Genomic DNA, 20,214 nt, shown 5'->3' on the forward strand with positions numbered 1-20,214 from the left:
CATTTTTTCCAAGAAAACTTAGACACAGCCATCAACATTTTTGGGGGATTTCTTTAATCAATTTTTTTTACTGTATCAAATTTTTTAAAAACTTGGATTTTAAAATTTTTGAGTAGAGAAGATATATGAAGAAGGTTTTCATGTTAAGGGAGACCCAACATATTCTTAGTTGAATATGACTGTTTTTCTTTTCTCGAATTGTAAAATGTATTTTGGGGAATTTTAAAAGATTTGTCAATTAAATTTTGGGGGCATTTCAGATCATTCACTATTTCATAAATCTTTTAGAATTTCTTCATCTATAAACTCTGGGCTGCCAATACGCAGAGTTCTCAAAAACATGCAGGAGAATACATAAAGTTAAACTCTGTCAAACAGTGGGGAATAATAGTGCACATAAGAACAATTATTTGTTGGTTTTCTGTATATGTTGAATTTAAAATCATGGTTTCCCTTAATAATTAAGACATCTAAAATAGGCAATTAGTTATTTTGTTCAAGCTCAATAGTAAACTGTATGTAAAAGGCTAGAATATTTAATTAAAAAAAGGAAATGGTTTATATCTATATATCTATATTAAAATATCAACATATCTGTACCACATAGCTGTATCAGGAGGAATTCTCTTCAGCAGTCTTGTTTCATGATATTCCATGTACAAATTGCTAAGGACTAATGAGAGAGGATTTCCCATTGTCATACCAACGTTCTGAGTGTAAAACTCACCATTAAACACAGATTGTGCATCAACAATACAAAGTTTAATAAACTTAATGACTGCTGTTACATGCAGTGATAAATCGTAATTATCGAAGTGTTCAGATCGGAAACCTAATAAGTCATCAACTGGAACTTTTGTGAACAACGAAGTGACATCAAAACTAACTATATTGTAATTATTTAAATCAGCCACGGTGCTTGATTTATCAACTAATTCAATATTGTTTTTAACATTAAAGTTGGAGACTTTGCCAACAGTTGGACTTAACATATTAGCCATTTGTATAATTTGCAGGAAACTGAACCTATGGAGCTAATAATGGGTCTGGCTGCATTATCTGGTTTGTGTGTTTTAATCCATACGTACATTAATCCATACGTACATATATGATAAAGATGGGTTGTTGGCCGTTCAGTAGTCGTATTATTGTTTTGCTACCGTTATTGTGTATGTCTTGAAGGGGTGAAAAGATGTTAGAAGAGAGTAAGGGAAGGTCTGTAACATGATACTGGTGAACATACATGTGATGCCCAACTTTTAACTACCAATACCTTAATCCTAAGACTAATTTTGTCAGTCTTAGTAGCCTAATAACCAGTATCTTGTATAAGTATATAAGCTAATAATAATTTTTATTTCAATAAGTACATGATACAGCTTATGCAGCCGTAGCTGACGTTAATGACATTATATAGAAAGCCCCTTTTATGCAGAGCATTTCGGGCGAATTAGGATAATCTTGTCCCCAGGATGCGACCCCATACCAGTCGGCTAACACCCAGGTACTTAACTCGACTCACAAAATCGTAATGACACGATTGCAAACAAACCATACCACGGGCAGGGTTAGAACTCGCGATCAGAGAGTCTCAAAACTCCAGACCGTGCTTAATTATTGCTAGGTGAACAGGGAGAGCAGGCGTCTTAAGGATACACGCCCAGTGTTTCCACCCGTACTGGGGATCGAACCACGGACACTCAGTGTGATAGCTGAGTGCGCTACTATCCAAGCTACGAGACACCGCCTAAGATGTAAGTTAAGCAGTCTAGTATATTTAAGATATACCTATTTCTAGGCCTCCACAATTAGCAACAAATTGCATACGACCACACGGGGTTGACATACACAGTTTTCCCCACTAAACCAGGTGTTAAATTGTTAATTATTACACGGTGTTTCGCGGTGTTTCTCGGTGATACACGGTGTTTCGCGGTGTTACACGGTGTTTCGCGGTGTTACACGGTGTTTCGCGGTGTTACACGGTGTTTTGCGGTGTTACACGGTGTTTCGCGGTGTTACACGGTGTTTCACGGTGTTCCGCGGTGTTTCGCGGTGTTTCACGGTGTTACACAGTGTTTCGCTGTGTTTCACGGTGTTTCACGGTGTTCCTGAAACCCTCCTTGATTTACCACGTCCACACAGACAATATGGTAAGTTCTCATTATCAGTACTGGTATGCGCGTATAGTTACGGTAACGTTAACGAGCACATGCGGTAGGACCACACTTCGTTATAACCTTCAGGGGACCGGAAATACACCTACGCCCGGAATGTGATAACTGACCAGGTCTAGATTTAGGTGAGAAATCTTTTTTTTAGGGAGCATGGGATGGCAGGTGTTGCCCTGGGATTTAATAGATCTGTTTGGAATATTAGTTGATCAGGTTGCCAACCACATAACAGCCCTGTTGTAGGCAATACATGTTCTCCGATGGCTAATGAGAACACCAGAGCATGTTCTGTGAGAGATTGTGGGGGGGGGGTGTTGTGGGCTTCTGTGTTGTGGGCGGTGTGTTATGGGCGGTGTGTTGTGGGCGGTGTGTTGTGGGCGGTGTGTTGTGGGAGGTGTGTTGTGGGCGGTGCGTTGTGGGTGTGTTGTGGGCGGTGTGTCGTGGGCGGTGTGTCGTGGGAGGTGTGTTGTGGGAGGTGTGTTGTGGGAGGTGTGTTGTGGGCGGTGTGTTGTGGGCGGTGTGTTGTGGGCGGTGTGTCGTGGGCGGTGTGTCGTGGGAGGCGTGGCGAAGGGGAGGAGTTGCGGTGAAGGAGAGGTGGGGAGGGGAGGTGGGAGTTCATGTAGGACAAGGTAATGATAGAACCCTTGGCTATGATGGTAGTGGTGGGCAGCACCACCACCACTACTACCCTGACCACCACTATCACCACAACCGACACCACCACCACAACCACCACTATCACCACAACCACCACTATCACCACAACCCCCACCACCACAACCCCCACCACCACAACCCCCACCCCCATCACCACCACAACCCCCACCCCCACCACAACCCCCACCCCCACCACAACCCCCACCACCACAACCCCCACCACCACAACCCCCACCACCACAACCCCCACCACCACAACCCCCACCACTACAACCCCCACCACCACAACCCCCACCACCACAATCCCCACCACCACAATCCCCACCACCACAATCCCCACCACCACAATCCCCACCACCACAACCTCCACCACTACCCCCACCACCACCCCCACCCCGACAACCCCCACCCCGACAACCCCCACCCCGACAACCCCCACCCCCATTACCACCACAACCCCCCACCCCCATCACCACCACAACCCCCCACCCCCATCACCACCACAACCCCCACCCCCACCACTACCTCCACCACTACCACCACCACTACCACCACCACTACCACCACCACTACCACCACCAGCACTACCGCCACTAACAACAGCCTCCCTCCTCCACCTGGAGAATCTACCTGGAATCTATTCCGGTGGTTATTACCTCCGGAGCCAGGTCATAGACCAGTCTCCCTGGTTGATGGCCTGATGGACCAATCTGTTGGTGACATCCTCACGCAGTCCATCATATGTACCAAAGTCCGGCTGACCAAGAACTAACTTAAGAAATTTATCAGTTACTTCTTCAAGACAGCTACACACCAAGTGCTGAACAGTCTTGGTCCACACTTGTTATCTCACAGCTTGTTTATTGGTTGTATTTCACATCGTCTGCCGGACTCTTCCTCTCATATGGAGTAAATTCAGTGTGTAAATTTGGGCCCAATCTGTCCAGTATTTTCCAGGTGTAGATTATGTTTCTCGGCTACGTCAGTTAGTAGAGGTGAAACACTTAGAGTAATTCAGACTTTTGAATGAATTTATACGAGCAGGAAGGGTTCACTGGACAATATTACCTCTTCTGTGATTTCTCCTGCCTTGAAGGATGCAGTTATTATTACTCCCTAGAGAGAGAACAGGTTATTTCAAGAGAAGCATCATCACTGGCTCGCCATCTCTTATATTGAATGTTATAGGTATTCATCTAACCGTTGTCTTTACCGTTGTTATGATGATGTTACTTTGATCCCAGAATATAAGATCCTCGGACATTGACTCTCCAGCTATGGAATGGCGTCACCTTTGTCTTGTAATTCTTCAATGACTCAGTTTTTCTATAGCAGAATAACTGAAATTTGTCCTGGTTGAACATTGTATTAGCGTAAGAACATAAGACAGTAGAAAGACAGTATCAGGCTTACTGGCCCATACTAGGCACGTCCTTCTCTAACCCAAACCCTCTAACAAAAATATCGAATAAATAGTGACATTTATTATTAAGAAGAATGGTTTTTCTGATCGGCTTCAAACTTTCATAATTACTGGGCTTGTCGCTCGCTCTGAGTTGTGTAAATTTCAGTTCGCCAATTTTATTAAATAGATTCCCACATAATAATTAGAAGACGCCTCTTCAGATCGGCTTCAAACCATAAACGCTATTGTATCTTAAGCGGAAATATGTATTAATTTTGAGGTGTGGGTATGTAAGTGTTGCCATTTTATATTAGCAAATTTAATTTTCCTAAAAAAATATTTTTTTTTTTTAAGAATTGTATTGAATTTAAAATATAATATATAAATGAAAAAAAAAATTATTATATTTTTAATTTTAAGGAAAGAAGATAGACTTTGTCATTTTAGAAACATTGTTGAGGATGGTCGTGTTACTCAGGTGATCCAATAAGTCGTTTTCCAGTAATAAAAGTGAACTTGTAGGTAAACAAAAAACAAAACAAAAAAAATATTGCTGAGAATGTTGTGATAAGACACACAGGCAACATTTAGGCAACTTTATTCCGGATAAAGTTGCCTGAATGTTGCCTGTGTGTCTTATCTAACAACCTGTCGGTATTGTGTACCATTTGATAATCATTGCTGAGAATGTTCTGATAAACAAAAATCTCATTGCTAAACCTAAAAACAAAAACTAAATCAGATTTTTTTTTCTTTCTCTTATTTTTCTCATGTACATTGTGTTAAAAATTCTTTACAGAATGTTGGATTTGGATTATTTTTTAAAAATTTCGATTAAGTAATATTTTTACTCGGCCAAAAATTAATAAAAGAAATACTTCCTATTAATATACACCATAAAACCCCCTCAAGGGAGGTTCCTTGACGCTGGTGAGGGGCTCTTGATCTAGGGAACTGGATCTGTGCTCCAGTTCCCCGAATTAAACCTGAATACCTTCCATATCCCTCCCCCCCCCAGGCGCTGCATAATCCTACGGGTTTAGTGCTCCTCATTGATTATAATAATACACCATAAAAAGCATACTAGTTTACACACACAATGGTCACATCTGCTCCTACACACTCGACTTCACTCTCCGCCGACATTGTTCAATTTTTGGACACTTTTTTTTTTTTTTTTTGTACGTTTGAAGCTCCATCACTGAGGATTTTGGAAGTTATGTAAACCATTCCAGGATGGTGGGAGTGGGGTAAACAACTATCATTATAGGTCACGTCAACATGCTAATTGTTTCAAGAATTTGCTCCTCGTTACCTTACACAAGTATTGAAAATTTGAAGGCGACTGGATGCGAGACGTTCTCCAGTTACGAGCGAAATAAAATCGAAAAGTTGGAGGAAGAAGAAAAAATTATCAGGTAACCTCTTAAAGGTCTCCCTTGAGGGGAAAGTAATTATGTAAGGACAATCTTGCATATTTAACGCTAATGTGTCTTCCTACAAGTGTTCTCATGGGTTTAAAATATCTTCGCCAGCAGTGTACTGTACGTTACTTCAAACTCTGTCTTTTCCATCTTCTAAGTATTGATATTGTTTAAAGAATTCAATGTAAGTTTATTTAGGCACAGATATACATAAGTAAAATTATCATACTTAGTGTAAATTACCTAACATAACTTAAAAAATGTCAAAAGTGTGGCTGATTTGGAAGGGTAACAGTCACTGGGATGTAGGATTTTAGTCCTGTCTGCGGATGTGTAAGTTTATTTAGGCACAGGTACGCATGAACATAATTATCATACACAATAACATATGTATAATTTACCCACCAGGATAACCCAACAAAGTCAAATGTTATGAGCTGTCAAAATATCGAGGAGAGTTGGTAGTATGTTGGACGTGTTGGCAAAGACGGAACTATCCTCCTCCTCCTAACAGATGACAGCCTCGTTATCTTGTATAACAGTGTTTGACACAAGGCAGTGCATCAGGACAATAAAGAGAGTTGTGTCAAGTACTCCACTCTGACGCATGCCCAGCTCAAATGAAGCACTATTTATCTTTCTGGTACTCTTGACACTTATATATATATGACTGAGGCTATTTCGTGGCACAGGTATCCTTGGATCCACGTTATTAGTGTTTCTCTGACACCAAAATTGGTCAGTCGGCCCCTGATGGATTCTCTGTTGGCTAAGACCAAAGCAGCTTGGACGTTAATCAAGACTGACTTACTGACAGGTCTCTCCTGCAGAAGTACTCAGCAAAGCAGGTGTGTCTTACAAGGATGGAGGGAGGGCAGTGTTGAGATGGAGGGAGGGTGGTGTAGCGATGGAGGGAGGGCGGTGTAGAAATGGAGGGAGAACAGTGTACAGATGGAGGGAGGGCTGCGTTGAGATGGAGGGAGGGCAGTGTTGAGATGGAGGGAGGGTGGTGTAGAGATGGAGGGAGGGCGGTGTAGAAATGGAGGGAAAACTGTACAGATGGAGGGAGGGCTGTGTTGAGATGGAGGGAGGGCAGTGTTGAGATGGAGGGAGGGCAGTGTTGAGATGGAGGGAGAGCGGTGTTGAGATGGAGGGAGAGTGGTGTAGAGATGGAGGGAGGGCGGTGTAGAGATGGAGAAAGGGCGGTGTAGAGATGGAGGGAGGGCTGTGTTGAGATGGAGGGAGGGCTGTGTTGAGATGGAGGGAGAGCGGTGTAGAGATGGAGGGAGGGCAGTGTTGAGATGGAGGGAGGGCAGTGTTGAGATGGAGGGAGGGCAGTGTTGAGATGGAGGGAGGGCAGTGTTGAGATGGAGGGAGGGCAGTGTTGAGATGGAGGGAGGGCAGTGTTGAGATGAAGGGAGGGCAGTGTTGAGATGGAGGGAGGGCGGTGTTGAGATGGAGGGTGGTGTAGAGATGGAGGGAGGGCGATGTACAGATGGAGGGAGGGTGGTGTACAGATGGAGGGAGGGTGGTGTACAGATGGAGGACGGTGTAGAGATGCAGGGAGGACGGTGTAGTGATGGAGAGAGGGCGGTGTACAGATGGAAGGAGGGCTGTGTTGAGATGGAGGGAGGGCGGTGTTGAGATGGAGGGAGGGTGTAGAGATGGAGGGAGGGCGGTGTACAGATGGAGGGAGGGTGTAGAGATGGAGGGAGGGCGGTGTACAGATGGAGGGAGGGCTGTGTTGAGATGGAGGGAGGGCGGTGTACAGGTAGAGGAAGGGCGGTGTTGAGATGGAGGGAGAGTGGTGTAGAGATGGAGGGAGGGCGGTGTAGAGATGGAGAAAGGGCGGTGTAGAGATGGAGGGAGGGCTGTGTTGAGATGGAGGGAGGGCGGTGTAGAGATGGAGGGAGGGCGATGTAGAGATGGAGGGAGGGCGGTGTAGAGATGGAGAGCGGTGTAGAGATGGAGGGAGAGCGGTGTAGAGATGGAGGGAGGGCGGTGTTGAGGTGGAGGGAGGGCGGTGTAGAGATGCGAGGGAGGGCGGTGTAGAGATGCGAGGGAGGGCGGTGTAGAGATGCGAGGGAGGGCGGTGTAGAGATGAGAGGGAGGGTGGTGTAGAGATGGAGGGCGGTGTAGAGATGAAGGGAAGACGGTGTAGAGGTGGAGGGAGAGCGGTGTAGAGATGGAGGGAGGGCGGTGTAGAGATGGAGGGAGGGCGGTGTAGAGATGGAGGGAGGGTGGTGTAGGGATGGAAGGAGGGCGGTGTACTGGTGGAGGGAAGAACATGTAGAGATGGAGGGAGGGCGGTGTAGTGATGGAGGGAAGGATGTGTAGAGATTTAGGGAGGGTGGTGTAGTGATGGAGGGAAGGATGTGTAGAGATGGAGGGAGGGTGGTGTAGTGATGGAGGGAAGGATGTGTAGAGATGGAGGGAGGGCGGTGTAGTGATGGAGGGAAGGATGTGTAGAGATGGAGGGAGGGTGGTGTAGTGATGGAGGGAATGATGTGTAGAGATGGAGGGAGGGTGGTGTAGTGATGGAGGGAGGACGGTGTAGTGATGGAGGGAATGATGTGTAGAGATGGAGGGAGGGTGGTGTAGAGATGGAGGGAGGACGGTGTAGTGATGGAGGGAATGATGTGTAGAGATGGAGGGAGGGTGGTGTAGTGATGGAGGGAAGGATGTGTAGAGATGGAGGGAGGGTGGTGTAGTGATGGAGGGAATGATGTGTAGAGATGGAGGGAGGGTGGTGTAGTGATGGAGGGAGGACGGTGTAGTGATGGAGGGAATGATGTGTAGAGATGGAGGGAGGGTGGTGTAGAGATGGAGGGAGGACGGTGTAGTGATGGAGGGAATGATGTGTAGAGATGGAGGGAGGGTGGTGTAGTGATGGAGGGAATGATGTGTAGAGATGGAGGGAGGGTGGTGTAGTGATGGAGGGAGGACGGTGTAGTGATGGAGGGAATGATGTGTAGAGATGGAGGGAGGGTGGTGTAGAGATGGAGGGAGGACGGTGTAGTGATGGAGGGAATGATGTGTAGAGATGGAGGGAGGGTGGTGTAGTGATGGAGGGAATGATGTGTAGAGATGGAGGGAGGGTGGTGTAGTGATGGAGGGAGGACGGTGTAGTGATGGAGGGAATGATGTGTAGAGATGGAGGGAGGGTGGTGTAGTGATGGAGGGAATGATGTGTAGAGATGGAGGGAGGGTGGTGTAGTGATGGAGGGAGGACGGTGTAGTGATGGAGGGAATGATGTGTAGAGATGGAGGGAGGGTGGTGTAGAGATGGAGGGAGGACGGTGTAGTGATGGAGGGAATGACGTGTAGAGATGGAGGGACGGTGGTGTAGTGATGGAGGGAAGGCGGTGTAGAGATGGAGGGAGGGCGGTGTAGTGGTGGAGGGAAGGACGTGTAGAGATGGAGGGAGGGCGGTGTAGAGATGGAGGGAGGACGGTGTAGTGATGGAGGGAATGATGTGTAAAGATGGAGGGAGGGTGGTGTATAGATGGAGGGAGGACGGTGTAGTGATGGAGGGAAGGACGTGTAGAGATGGAGGGAGGGTGGTGTAGTGATGGAGGGAAGGACGTGTAGAGATGGAGGGAGGGTGGTGTAGTGGAGGGAAGGACATGTAGAGATGGAGGGAGGGTGGTGTAGTGATGGAGGGAAGGACGTGTAGAGATGGAGGGAGGGCGGTGTAGTGATGTAGGGAAGGACGTGTAGAGATGGAGGGAGGGTGGTGTAGTGATGGAGGGAAGGATGTGTAGAGATGGAGGGAGGGTGGTGTAGTGATGGAGGGAAGGATGTGTAGAGATGGAGGGAGGGTGGTGTAGTGATGGAGGGAAGGATGTGTAGAGATGGAGGGAGGGTGGTGTAGTGATGGAGGGAAGGACGTGTAGAGATGGAGGGAGGGTGGTGTAGTGATGGAGGGAAGGACGTGTAGTGATGGAGGGAGGGTGGTGTAGTGATGGAGGGAAGGACGTGTAGAGATGGAGGGAGGGTGGTGTAGTGATGGAGGGGAGGATGTGTAGAGATGGAGGGAAGGACGTGTAGAGATGGAGGGAGGGCGGTGTAGTGATGGAGGGAAGGATGTGTAGAGATTTAGGGAGGGTGGTGTAGTGATGGAGGGAGAACGGTGTAGTGATGGAGGGAGGACGGTGTAGTGATGGAGGGAAGGACGTGTAGAGATGGAGGGAGGGTGGTGTAGTGATGGAGGGAGGGACGTGTAGAGATGGAGGGAGGGTAGTGTAGTGATGGAGGGAAGGACGTGTAGAGATGGAGGGAGGGTGGTGTAGTGATGGAGGGGAGGATGTGTAGAGATGGAGGGAGAACGGTGTAGTGATGGAGGGAGGACGGTGTAGTGATGGAGGGAAGGACGTGTAGAGATGGAGGGAGGGCGGGGCAGTGATAGAGGGGAGGCAGACTTGTGATGGGGAGCGCGGGTGTACGTACAAAGCTGGATGTGCTCCGACAAGTGCTGCCATCTATCAGAAATCATGGCGTTCTTGGCTCCTCTAAATCTGAAAAACTACTCATTTGATTTATTCTTTCTTTATTTGCTTTGTAATATTGACTAATTAAGATTTATATATATATATATATATATATATATATATATATATATATATATATATATATATATATATATATATCTATATATATATATATATTAATTAATTAATTAATTATATCCACTCATTCGTGGATGCATTAATACATAAGTAAAAGTTCTCTTCAGGCTATAATAACTAGTTGGAAGGAAGCCTTTATATAGTAATACTACTACTACTGCTTCTATAAATAATAATAATTTAAGATCCTTGTACAAAAATACATAATTTGAAAGCCTATAGTATGTATAACTTTTCGGGCAAGACTGTACAGGAGGAAAAGGACTGCAGTAGGCTTCCTGCACGAGGTACCGGGCTGAAGATTGAGAGAGACTTATTATAATAATAATAATAATATATTCATTTACTACAAGTACATGTACAAGGTATACAGTCCTAGCTGACAACAATGACATACTACTATATAGAAAGCCGCTTGTTATGCTCCGCATGTCGGGCAAATTAGGTCAGTGTCCCAGGATGCGACCCACACCAGTCGACTAACACCCAGGTACCCATTTTACTGATGGGTAACATAGACAATAGGTGGAAAGAAACACGCCCAATGTTTCTACTCGGGCTGGGAATCGAACCCAGGCCCTCGCCGTGTGAAGCGAGAGTGTTTTAACCACCAGGCCGCCAGAGCCTATGCAACAAATGGGAATCTTTATTGAAGAAACGTTTCGCCACACAGTGGCTTCATCAGTCCAATACAAAGCAGAAAGGTGTAAGCCATATATATATATATATAAGCCACGTCTGCGGCCCTATGCTGTACGTTCTACAAGGTTCATAGACTGAACACATTGACTCCAGGCTGAGGGACTGATTAACTCAAACTCGTCCTGTCCTAACACCTTTCTGCTTTGTATTGGACTGATGAAGCCACTGTGTGGCGAAACGTTTCCTCAATAAAGATTCCCATATGTTACTTAAGTGTCTCAATCTTCAACTTGTCGGTTTTCAAAACCATTCATCACAACTGTCAGACACTTCACCACCATGGGATATTGATACAAATAATTCTTAAAAACATGTCCAACCTTAGGACGAACACTTACTTCGTCTAGTGGATGAGGTACCAGGCTGCTAGAGGACTGCAGTAGGCTTCCTGCATGAGGTACCAGGCTGCTAGAGGACTGCAGTAGGCTTCCTGCATGAGGTACCAGGCTGCTAGAGGACTGCAGTAGGCTTCCTGCATGAGGTACCAGGCTGCTAGAGGACTGCAGTAGGCTTCCTGCATGAGGTACCAGGCTGCTAGAGGACTGCAGTAGGCTTCCTGCATGAGGTACCAGGCTGCTAGAGGACTGCAGTAGGCTTCCTGCATGAGGTACCAGGCTGCTAGAGGGCTGCAGTAGGCTTCCTGCATGAGGTACCAGGCTGCTAGAGGGCTGCAGTAGGCTTCCTGCATGAGGTACCAGGCTGCTAGAGGGCTGCAGTAGGCTTCCTGTATGAGGTACCACGCTGCTAGAGGGCTGCAGTAGGCTTCCTGCATGAGGTACCAGGCTGCTAGAGGGCTGCAGTAGGCTTCCTGCATGAGGTACCAGGCTGCTAGAGGGCTGCAGTAGGCTTCCTGCATGAGGTACCAGGCTGCTAGAGGGCTGCAGTAGGCTTCCTGCATGAGGTACCAGGCTGCTAGAGGGCTGCAGTAGGCTTCCTGCATGAGGTACCAGGCTGCTAGAGGGCTGCAGTAGGCTTCCTGCATGAGGTACCAGGCTGCTAGAGGGCTGCAGTAGGCTTCCTGCATGAGGTACCACGCTGCTAGAGGGCTGCAGTAGGCTTCCTGCATGAGGTACCAGGCTGCTAGAGGGCTGCAGTAGGCTTCCTGCATGAGATACCACGCTGCTAGAGGGCTGCAGTAAGCTTCCTGCATGAGGTACCAGGCTGCTAGAGGGCTGCAGTAGGCTTCCTGCATGAGGTACCAGGCTGCTAGAGGGCTGCAGTAGGCTTCCTGCATGAGGTACCAGGCTGCTAGAGGACTGCAGTAGGCTTCCTGCATGAGGTACCAGGCTGCTAGAGGGCTGCAGTAAGCTTCCTGCATGAGGTACCAGGCTGCTAGAGGGCTGCAGTAAGCTTCCTGCATGAGGTACCAGGCTGCTAGCCTCAATAACGCTACTCCACACTTTACACAACTCCATTACCATACTTCTTAATAAATTTAAATTTATCCAATTAAAGTTATTATAGGAACTTCAGAGTTGCTCTTCGATCGTTTTTTTTGTGGGGGGGGGGGGGGGGGGGGGGGGGTCAGTGGTTTGTCAAGTTTGAGAAAAAAGTTTCAAATGTATATATATTATTGTATCCCATCAACATTATTAGTATCCACATCGCATTCCATGCTGGCAGTCTATGTATATAATAATTTGTTTCCAGAATGGTACTTTTTTTTTTTACAATCGGTGTAGGAAATTTTGTAGATGCCTGTATCTAACCGGGTGTCTTCCGAAAGCCTTGTTACAGAAGTTGTAAAACTCGTTCACCTTGGGTACAAACCCCGTCCCGTTCCGTGGCTTGATGGCAGTTGTGTTATTACGATTTCATGAGTCATGTTAGAGAAGACTTATAACTATTAGATCTGACAGGCAATGTTCACAACATTATAGCAGAGATGTTTGTGTTCTGATGCCACTCCGTCCAAATAATACAGAACAATTAAATGTTTGGTTCAATTTTTTTTTTTTTGATCCAGAAAGTTCATCTTGTTCCCAAGAAGTTTCTTGTTGAGAAAACGGACTTTACAAAATTCTTAGTTTAACGCAATATAGACAATGTTTTGTAAATATAGTGAGTCTCGTGAGTTGCAGACTTGGAAGGTACTGACGAATGACTCCGAAATGACACCTCTTTTTTATGTGATGAATGGTTTGAAAAACCGACAAGTTGAAGATTGAGACACTTATGCAGCATATGGGAATCTTTATTCAGGAAACGTTTCGCCCCACAGTGGCTTCATCAGTCCAATACATCGACTCCAGGTTGAGGGACTGATTACCTCATTCTCCTCCTCTCCTTACGCCTTCCTCTTTGTATTGGACTGATGAAGCCACTGTGTGGCGAAACGTTTCCTCAATAAAGATTCCCATATGCTGCATAAGTGTCTCAATCTTCACCTCTTTTTTAATAGAGATTGAAAAGAAAAGGTGTGCTGAATAGCAGGCATTTTGTTTTAAACCATGCCTTACTTTTATTGTAATATATTCTGATGATAGATTAAGCATTAGCTAAAGCATTAGTCATTGACGACTTGGGAGGGCGACGGACAGCAGTGAGAAGGGGGTCAGCTGGACTTTTGCAGGAAAAGGGCAGACGGGCTTGCGGGGTTGGGGGGTGGTCAGACTGGGCTTAGGGTCAGGCTAAGACAGCAGTGAGGGAAGGCCGCCCGACTTAAAGGAGGAAAAGGTCAGACGACAGCAGTGTAGGTGAGGTCAGACTGGGCTTCAGTGGGGAAAAAATAAGGGGGCTGGACTTGCAGGGAGGGGAAAGGAGGCAGACTGGGCTTAGCAGGGGAAGGACAGTACTGGACTTAGCAGTGTAAGAAATTTTGGCAGACGGAACAGGGGAAGGGAGTCAGATGCTTAAATGTAGGAAATGAGGTCGTCGGGCAGCAGGGGGGAAGTATCGCACTTGCGTGTGGGGGGTCGTCGACTTTGGGGTGGGAAAATGGGGCTCGGACAGCGGTAGGAGGAGGGGATGGGCCACAGGAAAGTGAGGTCAACGACAGCAGGAGGGGCGGTCGAGGGGCTTGCAGGTGGGGAAAATAGGGCATCTGGGCTTGATGTAGGGAGAAGGCAACCTTGGGGGAAAAGGTCATACTGATTTGCAGGAGGAAATAAGGTCAACGACCTTTGGGAATGAGGGCAGACGGGAAAAGTTAAATAAGGTCGGGACCTTAGCAGGTTGGAAGGGTCAACGACTTAGCAGGTGAAAATAGTCGACGGGGCAGCAGCAAAAATAGGGCAGACGACTTGCAGTGAGGAAGATAGGGCGGGCCCAGCAGTGAGGAAGATAGGCCCGACGACGGGGGTAGGTGAGGTCAGCGACGGGGAAGTATGGGGCAGACTGACTTAGCAGTGTAGGGGGAAATGAGGTCAGACTGATTGAGGAAGCGGGGATACTGGACTTAGGTGGGAAGTGAGGGCAGACGACTTGAGGAAGGGGTCAGCCCGGGCTTTGGAGGGTGAGGTCATCTGGGGGCTGCAGGAGGAAGGCAAATGGAAGCGGGGGAAAAAATGGGCCCCCACCGGCACATAAAAATATATCCAAATGGGAAAGGGGGAAAGTGAGGTCAGACTGGGCGCGGTAGGAAGGTCAGACTGACCAGCGGGAGGAAGGCGGGGCAACCGGGCCTTCAGGAGGGGAAATGAGGTCAACTGACTTAGCAGGTGGGGGGTAAGGTCGACGGACCGCGGTGAAGTTAGGTCAGCCCGGGCTTAGCAGGAGGGGAAAGGGGAGGGCAGACTGGACTTACAGTGAGGGAAATGCGATGGGTTTAGAGTGAGGGCGACTGGGGCTTAGCTGGGGTGTAGGTCCCTCTGGCGCGTGTGGAAATAGGCGAGATAGCAGGTAGGGCCCCCCGGGCTTGTGCGGGGGGGTAGGGCAGATGGGACTTAGAGGCAGGATCCCGGGGTTAAGTTGGGGGGAAGGAGGTCAGACGGACTTAAAGTAGGTCAAAAGATTTTAGCAGCAGGAAATGGGCAGTACGGGCAGGTAAATTAGAAAAATACGACTTAGCAGGTTTGGGGGGTGGTCAGTACTGGAAGCGGAGGTCAGATGACAGGGTAGAAAATGGCAGTACGGGCTTTGAGGGGTTTGGTCAGTACTGGGCTTAGCAGGGAGGGAAGGGGTCAACCCGACTTAGCATGAGGAAGGCAGGTGGGGCGGGCTTAGCAGGTGTGGGGGCAGACGACTTTGCAGGTGGGAAGGGAGGGCAACCGGGCTTAGAGTGAAAGTGGGGGAGACCGGACCTGGGGAGGGTGTGGGCGCTGGGCTTGAGTGGAAGGGACGACTGGGCACGGAGGAAGGTTGGCTACACACCCCTGTAGGGCGGGGGTCGACTGGGCTTGCGGAGGGGGTATGGTCGGGGCCCGGACTTGCAGTGAAAGTGAGGGCAAGACCCCGGGGGGAGGGGAGACGGATTTGCAAGAAGTGAGGCAACGACTTTTAATGTGAGAAAAAGGGGCAACGACTTAGCAGGTTTGGAAAATAGGGCATACTGGGACTTAGAAGGGAATTAGGTCGTACGACTTAGCATGTGGGGGGTAAGAGTACGGGCTTAGCTGGGAAAAAAAGGGGAATCCTAGCAGGTAGGAAGATAGGGCAATGACTTAAGTGAAAGGTTTCAGACGGGTGCAGGAAAGTTTGGGCAGACTGGGCTTAGCAGTGTAGGAAGTATAGGGCTACTGACTTGCAGTGGGAAAATTAGGGCAGAGGGACTTGCAGGAATGAGGGCAGCTGGACTTAGCAAGGGAAGTTAGGTCCTTACTTAAATGAAAAAAGGATACTGACTTGCAGTGAAGTTAGGCAACTGGGCTTCGTGTAGGAATAAGTCAGTACTGGACGCAGTGAGGAAAGGCATCTGGGCGAGTGTAGGAATTAAGGGCAGTCTGGGCTTGGTGGGAAATATGGTCAGTCTGGACTTGCGTGTGGAAGTGTAGGCTACTGGACAGCAGTGTAAAGGTGGATCTGGGCTTAGCATTGGAAGTTGGTCAGTCTGGACAGCGTGGGGAAGTTAGGTCAGTCAGTACTGGACTTAGCAGTGTAGGTCAGTACTGGACTTAGCAGTGTAGGAAGTGTGGGTCAGTACTGGACTTAGCAGTGTAGGAAGTGTAGGTCAGTACTGGACTTAGCAGGTTAGGAAGTGTAGGTCAGTACTGGACTTAGCAGTGTAGGAAGTGTGGGTCAGTACTGGACTTAGCAGTGTAGGAAGTGTGGGTCAGTACTGGACTTAGCAGTGTAGGAAGTGTAGGTCAGTACTGGACTTAGCAGTGTAGGAAGTGTAGGTCAGTACTGGACTTAGCAGTGTAGGAAGTGTGGGTCAGTACTGGACTTAGCAGTGTAGGAAGTAGCAGTGTAGGAAGTATAGGTCAGTACTGGACTTAGCAGTGTAGGAAGTGTAGGTCAGTACTGGACTTAGCAGTGTAGGAAGTATAGGTCAGTACTGGACTTAGCAGTGTAGGAAGTGTAGGTCAGTACTGGACTTAGCAGTGTAGGAAGTGTAGGTCAGTACTGGACTTAGCAGTGTAGGAAGTGTAGGTCAGTACTGGACTTAGCAGTGTAGGAAGTGTAGGTCAGTACTGGACTTAGCAGTGTAGGAAGTGTAGGTCAGTACTGGACTTAGCAGTGTAAGAAGTGTAGGACAGTACTGGACTTAGCAGTGTAGGAAGTGTAGGTCAGTACTGGACTTAACAGTGTAGGAAGTGTAGGTCAGTACTGGACTTAGCAGTGTAGGAAGTGTAGGTCAGTACTGGACTTAGCAGTGTAGGAAGTGTAGGTCAGTACTGGACTTAGCAGTGTAGGAAGTGTAGGTCAGTACTGGACTTAGCAGTGTAGGAAGTGTAGGTCAGTACTGGACTTAGCAGTGTAGGAAGTGTAGGTCAGTACTGGACTTAGCAGTGTAGGAAGTGTAGGTCAGTACTGGACTTACATTCACTATACAGTGAATATTAGTTTCTTTGCACCTTGACTATTGTGTTGCCTTCATCCAAGGATTCGCATGTAACACTTTTCTCAGTTTTAACCTATACTCTCTCTGTAGACAAGACAAACATGCCCCATCCCTTCTCTCCCTTTTTGCGGTCAAGAGGAGTTCTCTCTATAGACAAGACCAAATATATCCCTACCGGCAAGATCAATTCAACGCCTGCAGGCAAGATCAGCTAATTCCTGTCTCTTCCTGCAGGCAAGACCAACTAACTGGTCTCTCCCTGTAGGCAAGACCAACTAACTATTGTCTCTCCCTGCAGGCAAGACCAGCTAATTTTTCTCTCCCTGCAGGCAAGACCAACTAACTCTTGTCTCTCCCTGCAGGTAAGACCAACTCCAGCTTCTCACACGACTCCGACATCAGCTTGAGCACTCACAGCGCCGACTTCTCTCTCACACCACCAAGATCACGCAAAGCTGTGTCCTTTCAAGGTGAGTCCTCCACCTCCCCCCTAACTTTTTCTTTCAGTTATTTTCTAGTTCTCCTCTTTTTACTTGATGTCTTCTCGACATCCTCCTCCTCAGTGCCCTCGATGTACTACGTCTGAGGTCCATTACATGGAGGGTGCTAAAATAAGATTTTATTCGGATTTTAGAAGTCAGTGTGTCATCGTGGACTGTCTTATTTTCATTGGGGTCCCTTAATCTTCATCCCCCAGGATGCGACCCACAACAGTCGGCCAACAGCCAGGTACCTATTTGCCTCAAGGTGAACAGGAGCAGCAGGTGCTAGGAAATATGCTCAACGTTTTACTCGTTCCGGAGTGCGATCCCGGTCCCTCAGTGTGCGAGCTGAGAACGCTACCAACCAAACCCCAGCACTTCTCCAGGTCGGAAATGGAATAGGAGTAAAAAACGTTTGGTGGCCAACACCTTTGCTAAAGGTTTCTGTCTCGGGCATCTCGGGCAACAGTCCAGAATTCCATGCCCGGAGACTTCGGGAGACGATCTCTGTCTATTGTGAAAGACAATGGAGATCCTTGTGATCTGTTTGTTGTGTGTGGTGGGAACTGGAGTCTGCCTGGTCAACGTAACCCTTCATGGCCCTGAGGAAGGATGGAGTCCATTAGGAAATAATGCAGCACTTTTTTATTGGAAATATTTAATGGTATTTGTGCTTCCCCACAGCTAGCGGCAGTCGGTGGTTCTGGTGTTACCGAGCCAGACCGGGATTTCAGGGAAGCTGTATACTGCTGTCCGACCTTTGTGACAAGCTGTATCTGCAAGTTGTTGGATAGGATGTAAATGTTCGTCTTATGTGGTGCTTGGAGACGAAAGGCTGCATCACTTCGGTGCAGTTTTGCTTCCTCAAGCTCCGGTGGACGACTGATCCCTTGGTTCCGTTTCCTGGTGACATCCAGGAGGATTTCGCTTGATACCTTCGTACTTTGTTGGTCTTCAATAAGAATAATACCTGTTACACAACGTGGAGCTTTCCAGACTCTAGAATGTACGGTCATCTCTTCTGATTTCTCCAACAGTTTTTGACTAGCAGGTATTCAGTGCGAGAGTTGGCTTATGCTACTTGAGGCAGTTGTCTCTGGAGAATTGGGTTCTGCAGGGGAGCATTTTGAGCATCACATAGTTTTATTATGACCTGTCAAGGTGTGGTGGAGGGGTTATTTCCCTCATACTCCGTGTGAGGAGCTAAGTATGGGGACTCTATCCCTGCACCTCCTTGTCACTTGTGTGTTAGGGACTTGTTTCTTTCCGCCCACCTAGACAGGAGGCTGGTGTGGGGATTCATGTCCCAGCTCCCACCTTGTTAGGAGCTGTGTCATCAGGTTGATTTCCCTTAACTTCTCCTCGTAGGAAATACCCCTTAGCTCCGGGACTAGTCTTGTTGCAAACCTTTTTACTTTCTCTAGTTTCTTGACGTACTTGACCAGGTGTGGGTTCCATACTGGTGCTGCATACTTCAATATGAGCCTGACGTACACGGTGTAGTGTCGTAAATGACTCCGTATTTAGATGTCGAAACGCTGTTCTTAGGTTTGCCAGGCTCCCATATTCTGCAGCAGTTATTTGGTTGATATGCGCCTCAGGAGATGTGCTTGGTATGATGCTCACCCTGAGATCCCTTTGCTTGAGTGACTTTTGCAGCCGTTGGCCCCCTAGGCAGCACTCCGTCTGCGGTCTTCTTTGCCTTTCCCCAAGCTTCTTGACTTTGCACTTGGTGTGTATGTGTGTGCGCGCGCGCGTGTGTGCGTGTGCATGTGTGCTCGCGTGCGTACGATAGGATATATACAATGGCCACCACCGTTCGCTGTCCTCTGTCACACCCTGTCCATCCCTGTTCCTCGCCACTGTCAAACAGTTCCCTGTTCCACCCTTGCCACCCTTTGTCCTAGCCTGGCTGCCATCCCCGCCCCGGCTGCCATCCCCACCCCGGATGCCATCCCCGCCCCGGCTGCCATCCCCACCCCGGCTGCCATCCCCACCCCGGCTGCCATCCCCGCCCCGGCTGCCATCCCCGCCCCGGCTGCCATCCCCACCGTCATACTCACACGTAAACGCCACTAATGAGGTGCGTACAGAAAACTTGTCACACTTAATACACCTAATTTTTTTGTTTGCCTTAAAGCACTTTTTGGTAAATATTTTTATTAAGCTGAGGATTAGAGAAGCGAACAACTCGCATTGTTCTCTACAACGACACGAGTGTCGGACCTTTGTAGTGGTTGAAGTCTTAATGATCATGTGTGTGTGTGTGTGTGTGTGTGTGTGTGCGCGTGGGTGTGTGTGTGTGTGTGTGTGTTAGGAGTTACGTAAGTATATGCATGATGGTGGAAGGTATAACAATTCCGACAATGTGGATAAAGGAACACAATGAATAAGTTTTAGTCGTCCCTCAACATAAAAATCTTTGAAAGAGTGCTAAGAAGCAGGATTGCAAATCACCTGGATTCCCAAAATCTGCACAATGCAGGGCAACATGGGTTCAGGGCAGGTCGCTCTTGCCTCTCACAACTACTGGATTACTATGATATGGCCTTGGATGCACTGGAAGAAAATCAGAATGCAGATGTAATATACACAGACTTTGCAAAAGCATTTGACAAATGCGATAATGGCGTAATATCCCATAAAATACGTGCTAAAGGAATAACTGGGAAAGTGGGAAGATGGATCTTCAACTTCCTAACAAATCGAACACAAAGAGTAGTGGTCAACAGAGTTAAATCGGAGGCTGCCATAGTGAAGAGCTCTGTTCCACAAGGCACAGTACGCACCCCATCTTATTC

General features: G+C 47.8%; 1 long non-coding RNA gene across 1 annotated transcript in view; it reads left to right on the plus strand.

Annotated features, from left to right (window-relative positions):
- LOC138853159 (uncharacterized) overlaps positions 1–17,403 on the plus strand; it is a 269,050-nt gene extending 251,647 nt beyond the window's left edge. Inside the window, exon 3 of the long non-coding RNA XR_011392370.1 lies at positions 17,294–17,403. This is a non-coding gene — a long non-coding RNA (uncharacterized lncRNA). The remainder of the gene's footprint in view (positions 1–17,293) is intronic.
- The last annotated feature ends 2,811 nt before the right edge of the window (positions 17,404–20,214 follow it).

This window comes from Cherax quadricarinatus, chromosome 24 (assembly GCF_038502225.1).
Source record: "Cherax quadricarinatus isolate ZL_2023a chromosome 24, ASM3850222v1, whole genome shotgun sequence".
In the NCBI taxonomy this organism is placed as follows: Eukaryota; Metazoa; Arthropoda; class Malacostraca; order Decapoda; family Parastacidae; genus Cherax; species Cherax quadricarinatus.